We start from the raw sequence: 7278 nt of genomic DNA, 5'->3' as shown, positions 1-7278 counted from the left end.
TGGAGGGATGAAAGGAACACGATTCTCTCTCTCTCTCTCTCTCTCTCTCTCTCTCTCTCTCTCTCTCTCTCTCTCTCACACACACACACACACACACACATTGCAACTGACAAATTAAATAAAAAAAAAGTGTACAAAGGCCACACAAACATACCTAACTGGTCTACAAAAAGTATTCGCTTCACATTCAACCATTGCAGCCATTTCTCTAACAAACAGTTACTTCATCATCACAGGGAGAACACACAGCAGTATAACTATAAGCACACAAAAGCAAGTCTATGATGCTCCCAATAAAAAGTAAATAATAGTTACATCACTACCAACTACTACTACTACTACAATAATAATAATAATAATAATAATAATAATAATAATAATAAAATGCAACACTGCCTAACAACCTTGGAAATTAATACAACAGTGAACTGGAAACGTGGCTATTCACCTTTGCCCAGAGGCGTGGCACAGGTAGTGGAAGGAGTGGATGTGGAGGTGGAGGACAAGAGGTGATGCTGGGAGGTTAGTGGAGATGGTGGATGGACAGGTAAGCTTGTGGAAGAAGAGCATGAGGACAGGTAGGTGTACAGGATGAAGTGAGGTGCAAAGTGATGCTGGGAGAGGAGTGGTGTTAGTGGACAGGTAAGGAGGGGAAAGAGCAAGAAGAGGACAGGTGGTAGCAGAGAATGTGAGGAAGGAAAGGAGTCTCGGAAGGAGAGGAAGAGGAATGGAGATTGTGGGAAAGGAGTCTGGAAGGAGAGGAACAGTAGCAGACCGTGGAGAGGAAAACATGTAGAATTTGACGAAGTGAAAGGCAGTGAACAAATAGAGGAAGGTTCAGTGGTAGCAGGAGGTAGAAAGCCGCAGACCAGGCGAGTGAGCAACACTTCAGGCGAGTTAGAAGTAAGGCTATAGTAGTAGGGCATGGATAACCACCAAGGGAACACAAAGAAAAAACAAACACGAGCTGCTGGCCCTTACGAGACACTGTGCTAAAATAAAGTAAAGTACGAGTATTTAACCTAAAGTAAGAGACGTGCAAGACTCTAAAGGCGAGAGTTGGTAGTGAAGACGAGAAACACTGAGCCCTACACACTTTAATTCAACCCTCGGACGTATTACATTTAACTAACTTGCTGTTCACGTCACCGCTGGAGCTTTTGTAAGTAGAAACCCTGATGAACAGACAAACTTATCCTCCCTTTTTCCTCTCCCTCCGCCTCGTTCTCCTCTTCCTAAGTTGCATCTTGTCCCCAGCAACGTCCACTGCACAAGAAGCGCCCTCGTCCTCGTTCTCAGCTTCGTTTTCGCACCATGAGATTAAGGGAAGTAAAAATTTGGCCACCTTTTGCCTCGTTTGCGCCCCGAGCGTCAGCAACTCCGGCACTTCACTTAGACAGGGTGGGAGAGAGGGAGGGACGGACGGAGGGAGAGAGTGGGTGAGGGAAGACCGGGGGATTGGAGAGACGGAGAGAGGGAGGAAGGGAAAGAGAGGATGAGGGAAGAAGAGAGGGAGGGAAGCAAGAAAGCAAGGAAGAAATGACGGTAGGCAGGAGAAGGGAACGAAAGAACGGACAAAGGCAGGAATGGGTGAACGAGGGAAGGAAGAGAAAAAGAAAAAAGAAAGGAAAAAAAAAAAAAAAAAGGCAGCCAGGCACCAAATCAATCAAATAAGCAAGGAAGCAAGCAAACAAATGGCAGGAAAGCAGGCAGGCAGGCAGGCAGACAGGCAGGGAAGGAGGGAAGGCAGGCAGGCGGTAGGCAAGCAGGCACAGATGAAAAGAAACGCACACACGCGCACACAGGCTGATCAGGCCATGAAGAGCCGAGCATTATTTGTCCTTAATGATTATTCTTCTCTCCACGTTGATGAAATTTTTTGTTGCCTTGCTGATTAGTTTCACAGAGCAATATACACTTTTCTACCTGTTCTTTTCCCCAGGTAGTTATTGATTGCTTCCTTGTGTGTGTGTGTGTGTGTGTGTGTGTGTGTGTGTGTGTGTGTGTGTGTGTGTGTGTGTGTGTGTGTGTGTGTGTGTGTGTGTGTGGCCATTACTGCTAGTGGTGCTATTAGTGGATTAATCGCTGTTGTTGTGGCGCTGCTTGTGGCTGTAGAAGTCTTCCCCGAATTATTATTAGTCTCCCCTTTTATAACCGACGTGTTATTAAGATAATTACCTTGACTTACGCTTGGCCCCGTCACGTACATGGCTCCTATTATACTTACACACACACACACACACACACACACACACACACACACACGCACGCACACACACGCTACTGACTGCAACACACTAACAAGATACTTATTTCAAACTCTCTCTCTCATCAGGCGCGTCGACTTCTCTCTCCTCTTCCTCCTACCGCAGCTTTCCTTGCACTTGGTCGTATTATTAATTTATCCTCCGTAAAACCCGCAGCATCCAGTGGTTTTATGGGAGTCTGTGTTTGCGCTGAATCACACGTTTTTTTGTTTACTTTCAGACTATTGTGTGCGCAGGTTTTGTGGGAGGTAAATATCTGATGTCATTAATTCCTCCTTCGCGAACAGTGACGATATTCTCCTGAAAACTCCTTGTGTGTTATTTGACTTGAGTGTGGATGGAGATGAAGAAGGAAGGAGAATGGTCAGTGAAGGAAGGAGTAAGAAGGTGGAATAGGTGGAAAGGGCGTGGCGTGGAGAGGGTACCAGAGGATGCTGAAGGAATGTGAATATAAAAGAGAGGAGGAGGTAAATGCAGGGTGAAGGAAGGAAAGGAAGGAGAGAGAGGACGATGAGTGAATGCAAATAGGAAGAACTCGGGTGAGGGAGGAAATGAAGGGGAAAAGGGTGATAATGGAGGAAGAAAGGGAATAGGGAGAAGGAAGGTGGGAAAAGGGGAGAATGGGAGGAGGGGAGGAAGGGAAACTGGAGGTGTAATTCTATGAAGGGAGTGAGAAAAGGCGTGTGAAAGGTGAAAGAAATCTAATTAAGTGTTACCTGTACGAGTGAAAGGGTTTAGTTGTTACGTTCAGCGAGGATGGAAACTTTTATATAGAACTATTTTTATTTGGCGATGATAGTTGCTCGCAGACTCGCTCTCTTACTGAAAAGCGAGTGTGTAGTTTTACCTTCGGATTTATTAACGTATCCTCTTATGTATATCCTTGGATTGCCTGTCGCTTTACTCATCCCGATGGCCTACATTCCTATTTCACTTTGCCTGAATAATTCCAATGCTCGATTTTCCTGCTTCCTTCTGACCGGACTGGCTTATGTAACTGTCTTTTCCTTGAATAAACTCTTTCTGTGATCTTACTGTCCGGGTTCACTTCCCTGCTTACTTTCACTGTTCAAGGTTGCTGCACTGCTTGAGTTTATTTCTTATCTTACCTTCGTTTCAGTGTTCGATTTCATTTCACTCTTCGGTTCTACTTCACTGCTTATTGTTTAAATCACTACTTAAGCTCACTTCGCTTTACGTCACTGTTCGGTTAGATTTCATTGCTTCATTTCACTTCACTGTTCAACTTCATTTCACTGTTCGACTTACTGTTCTATTTCTCATTGTTCATTTAACTTAGTTCCCCGTCTTAACTTGATTTCTATACCTCACTCCTCGACTTCACAGCTTGACTTCACAGCAGGACATCGCTTCTCGAATTCACTCCACTGCTACACTTTACTACTGTACCTCACTTCACTGCTTGACTTCTCTTAATGCCGCTCTTTAACTTCACTCCACTTCTTTACTTTGTTCGTCCTTCATACTCGAGTTCACTGATACAACTTCCTACGGTAACTTCTCATTTCACCACCTCACATCCTAACTTCACTTCACTGCCCGACTTTCCCTAGCTATTTTTCCTTCCTGATTGCTTGCATTACTGAATCGCCTTTTCCTTGGCTACGCTGCTTTCCCTCATTATTTGCCCGGGTGTTTTTCCTCCTCTACTTATTAACTTTGGAGGAGGAGGAAAAAATTGCTCTCCTTACTGTTTGCGTTCTCGTCTTTTGTCTCGCCAAGAACGTTCATTAATCACTTTTCCTACTTACTGCATCGTTCTCTTGGTTCATTTACGTCTTTGTTTAATTTTCCACTTATTCCTTCTCCTCCTCCTCCTCCTCCTCCTCCTCCTCCTCTTCGTCCTGCTACTTCTCCTCTTCCTCTTCCACCTCGTCCTCCTCCTTTTCTTCCTAGTCCTCCTCCCTTCTGTTTTTTCTTCTACTGCTTCTGTTTTTTTCTTTCCTTCTGCTCCTCTTCCTCTTCCTCTTTTCTTCTTCTCCTCTTCCCTCTTTTTCTTTTCCTTTTCTTCCTCTTCTCTCCTTCTTCTCCTCCTCTTCCTTCTTCTTCTTCTTCTTCTTCTCCTCCTCCTCTTCCTCCTCCTCTCATCTTCCTCCTCTTTTTCTTCCTCCTCCTCCTTCCTCTGCTCCTACTCTTCCTCATTTTCTTCTCCTCCTCCTCTACCTCCTCCTCCTCATCTTCCTCTTCCTCCTCTTCTTCTTCTCCTCCTCCTCCTTTTTTTTGCTTCTGCTCCTACTCATTCTCATTTTCTTTCTTGCTCCTCCCCCTCCTCCTCCTCATTCCCCTTTTTCTCGCCCTGCTCCTGCTCCTCCTCCTCCTCCTCCTGTTTCTTCCTCCTTTCCAATTCGCTATTTTCCTTACCTCACCTGCTGACCACTCCTCTTCTTCCTCTTCCTCCTCCTCTTCCTCCTCCTCCTCTTCTCCTCTTCTTCCTCCTCCTCCTCTTTTTTCTTCTGCTGCTCTTACTCATTCTCATTTTCTTTCTTCCTCCTCTCCCTCCTCCTCCTCATTCTCCTTCTTCTCGCCCTGCTTGCCCTGCTCCTCCTCCTCCTCCTCCTCCTTCTGCTGTTTCTTCCTCCTTTCCAATTCGCTATTTTCCTTCCTCACCTGCTGACCACTCCTCCTCCTTCTCCTCCTTCTCCTCCTCCTCCTCCTCTTGGCCATCTGTCTTCCCCTGTCACCTCTTCCCCCACTTTCCCATTCCCCTGGACTCTCACTCCCTCCCCCTCCCGAGTAGCCCTCTTTCCTCTGCTTCTTCGCTCTAATTAGAAGAATTAACTTTTGAATTGAGGTTTTCGCGCGCGTCTCATTAGTGCTGAAGAAAAGGCATTAGTTTCCCCCTAACTCTCTTTCCCTTTTCGAGTCAATTTTTCCCCACCCATTTTCTCTATTTTTTTTTCTATTTTTCTTTTCTTTTTTATTTTAGTTCCGGGTGTTCTATTTTTCTTTGTCTCAGTTTTTTTTTTTTTTCGTATATCGTTTTTCTTTTTTTTTATTTCTCGTAAAGTGAAGCTCAGGGTCTCTCTCTCTCTCTCTCTCTCTCTCTCTCTCTCTCTCTCTCTCTCTCTCTCTCTCTCTCTCTCTCATTGTTTCTTCATATTTACAACTCTCTCTTTGTTGCACTTCACTCTTCCTACTTCCCTAATATTTTTACTTAAATTTATGTTGCCCGTTGTTTGTTTCATTATTTCCTTCCTACTTTCTCTCGTAAAATCTATGTGGACTTATGTTTTCGGTGTCTTCATTTCGTGTTCCTTCTCTTGCATTCCTTTCAGTTTCTTATGTTTTATTTCTTAATTTTATATTCAGGTTTTAGTTAATAATTTACGCCCAGCTCTTCATTTCTGCTTATTTATTTATTTATTTATTTATTTATTTATTTACTCCCAAGTTTTGATTTTGTGTCATTTCTAACCCTTTCACTTCTAGTACATCATTTCTTAATTACTTATCACTATGAGACATCTTTAATCGTTCTACAGCCACCTGCAATCATTAAACTAACTACAAATTGTAAAAAAAAAATATATATATATATATATATATATATATATATATATATATATATATATATATATATATATATATATATATATATATATATATATATATATATATATATATATATATATATATATATATATATATATATATATATATATATATATATATATATATATATACCTTTTAATCCCCCCTTCATTCTTGTAGATGCTTATAAAGATTTCATGCATTACCTCTAGTGCTGTTAATTGTTTCATAGTTAGACAATGGATAGACATTTTCATATGTATTTTTTTGGCTGTCCCCTCCGCCCCCCCCCCCTCTCTCAGTATACTATTTCATTCCAGTCATTACTAACTTTACTTTTACACATTTACCCTTGGACAAACGATTTAGAGAGAGAGAGAGAGAGAGAGAGAGAGAGAGAGAGAGAGAGAGAGAGAGAGAGAGAGAGAGAGAGAGAGAGAGAGAGAGAGAGAGAGAGAGAGAGAGAGAGACAGAGAGAGAGAGAGAGAAAATGACCTCACACCAGCCTGGAGTTAGTGTTAGTCGTCCTGTGAAGGTAATGCGTCTCTTTTCGCACTTGATCAATACTAGGAGAGAGAGAGAGAGAGAGAGAGAGAGAGAGAGAGAGAGAGAGAGAGAGAGAGAGAGAGAGAGAGAGAGAGAGAGAGAGAGAGAGAGAGAGAGAGAGAGAATTTCCTCCATCCTCCCTCTCTCTCTCTCTCTCTCTCTCTCTCTCTCTCTCTCTCTCTCTCTCTCTCTCTCTCTCTCTCTCAATTACGGTTCCCCAGCCGGATATGTTTCAAGAAATTTACCTTCATATTTGCGACTTTAGGTAAATTTCTCTTCATTAATCTGAGTTATTTTTCAATTAATAGACGCGTTTCCTTTCTTTATAATTATGATGTGTTTTTTTTTTCGTTGTTGCATTGATTCGTTTTCTAATTTCGTGTGACATATGTGGCGGTATTTTGTCCAATTTCAAGGGTTTTATTCGTATTAACTTGGGTCATAGTGTGATTTGACGAAACTTCCTTTTTTTTTGTGTGTGTTTCTTATTTTTTTCCACACTAAGAGTAATTTTTATTCGTGCTATTTAAGTTATTAAGATAATTTCGACCACTTGAGTTACTGTTTCGGCGGAAGAGTATCGTAAAATTCCTGGAACTAAATTGTCCTTCGTTTTGAAAATCTTGTTGCATTTTTAGTCAAAGTTATTATTGAGTTACATAATTTGTCTTTTTATATGTCAAGGAGGTTAGTCAAGGGAAGAGAGAGAGAGAGAGAGAGAGAGAGAGAGAGAGAGAGAGAGAGAGAGAGAGAGAGAGAGAGAGAGAGAGAGAGAGAGAGAGAGAGAGAGAGAGAGAGAGAGAGAAAAGTCCGCTAAACTGTCACACACACACACACACACACACACACACACACACACACACACACACACAAAGAAGCTTAATAGTTAAGTAACCTTGGTATAGTAACCTTG

At 42.3% G+C, this 7278-nt stretch overlaps 1 protein-coding gene and 1 long non-coding RNA gene across 2 annotated transcripts in view; one reads left to right on the top strand and one right to left on the bottom strand.

Annotated features, from left to right (window-relative positions):
* LOC135105552 (uncharacterized) overlaps window positions 1-7278 on the top strand; it is a 253161-nt gene that overhangs the window by 41956 nt on the left and 203927 nt on the right. The gene's annotated exons all lie outside the window — the stretch shown is intronic.
* The window catches only part of LOC135105553 (uncharacterized), a 164542-nt gene that overhangs the window by 144793 nt on the left and 12471 nt on the right, over window positions 1-7278 (bottom strand). The window lies entirely within an intron of this gene.

Source organism: Scylla paramamosain, chromosome 12, assembly GCF_035594125.1.
Source record: "Scylla paramamosain isolate STU-SP2022 chromosome 12, ASM3559412v1, whole genome shotgun sequence".
NCBI classification, from domain to species: Eukaryota; Metazoa; Arthropoda; class Malacostraca; order Decapoda; family Portunidae; genus Scylla; species Scylla paramamosain.
This window is presented reverse-complemented; position numbering and strand designations above follow the sequence as displayed.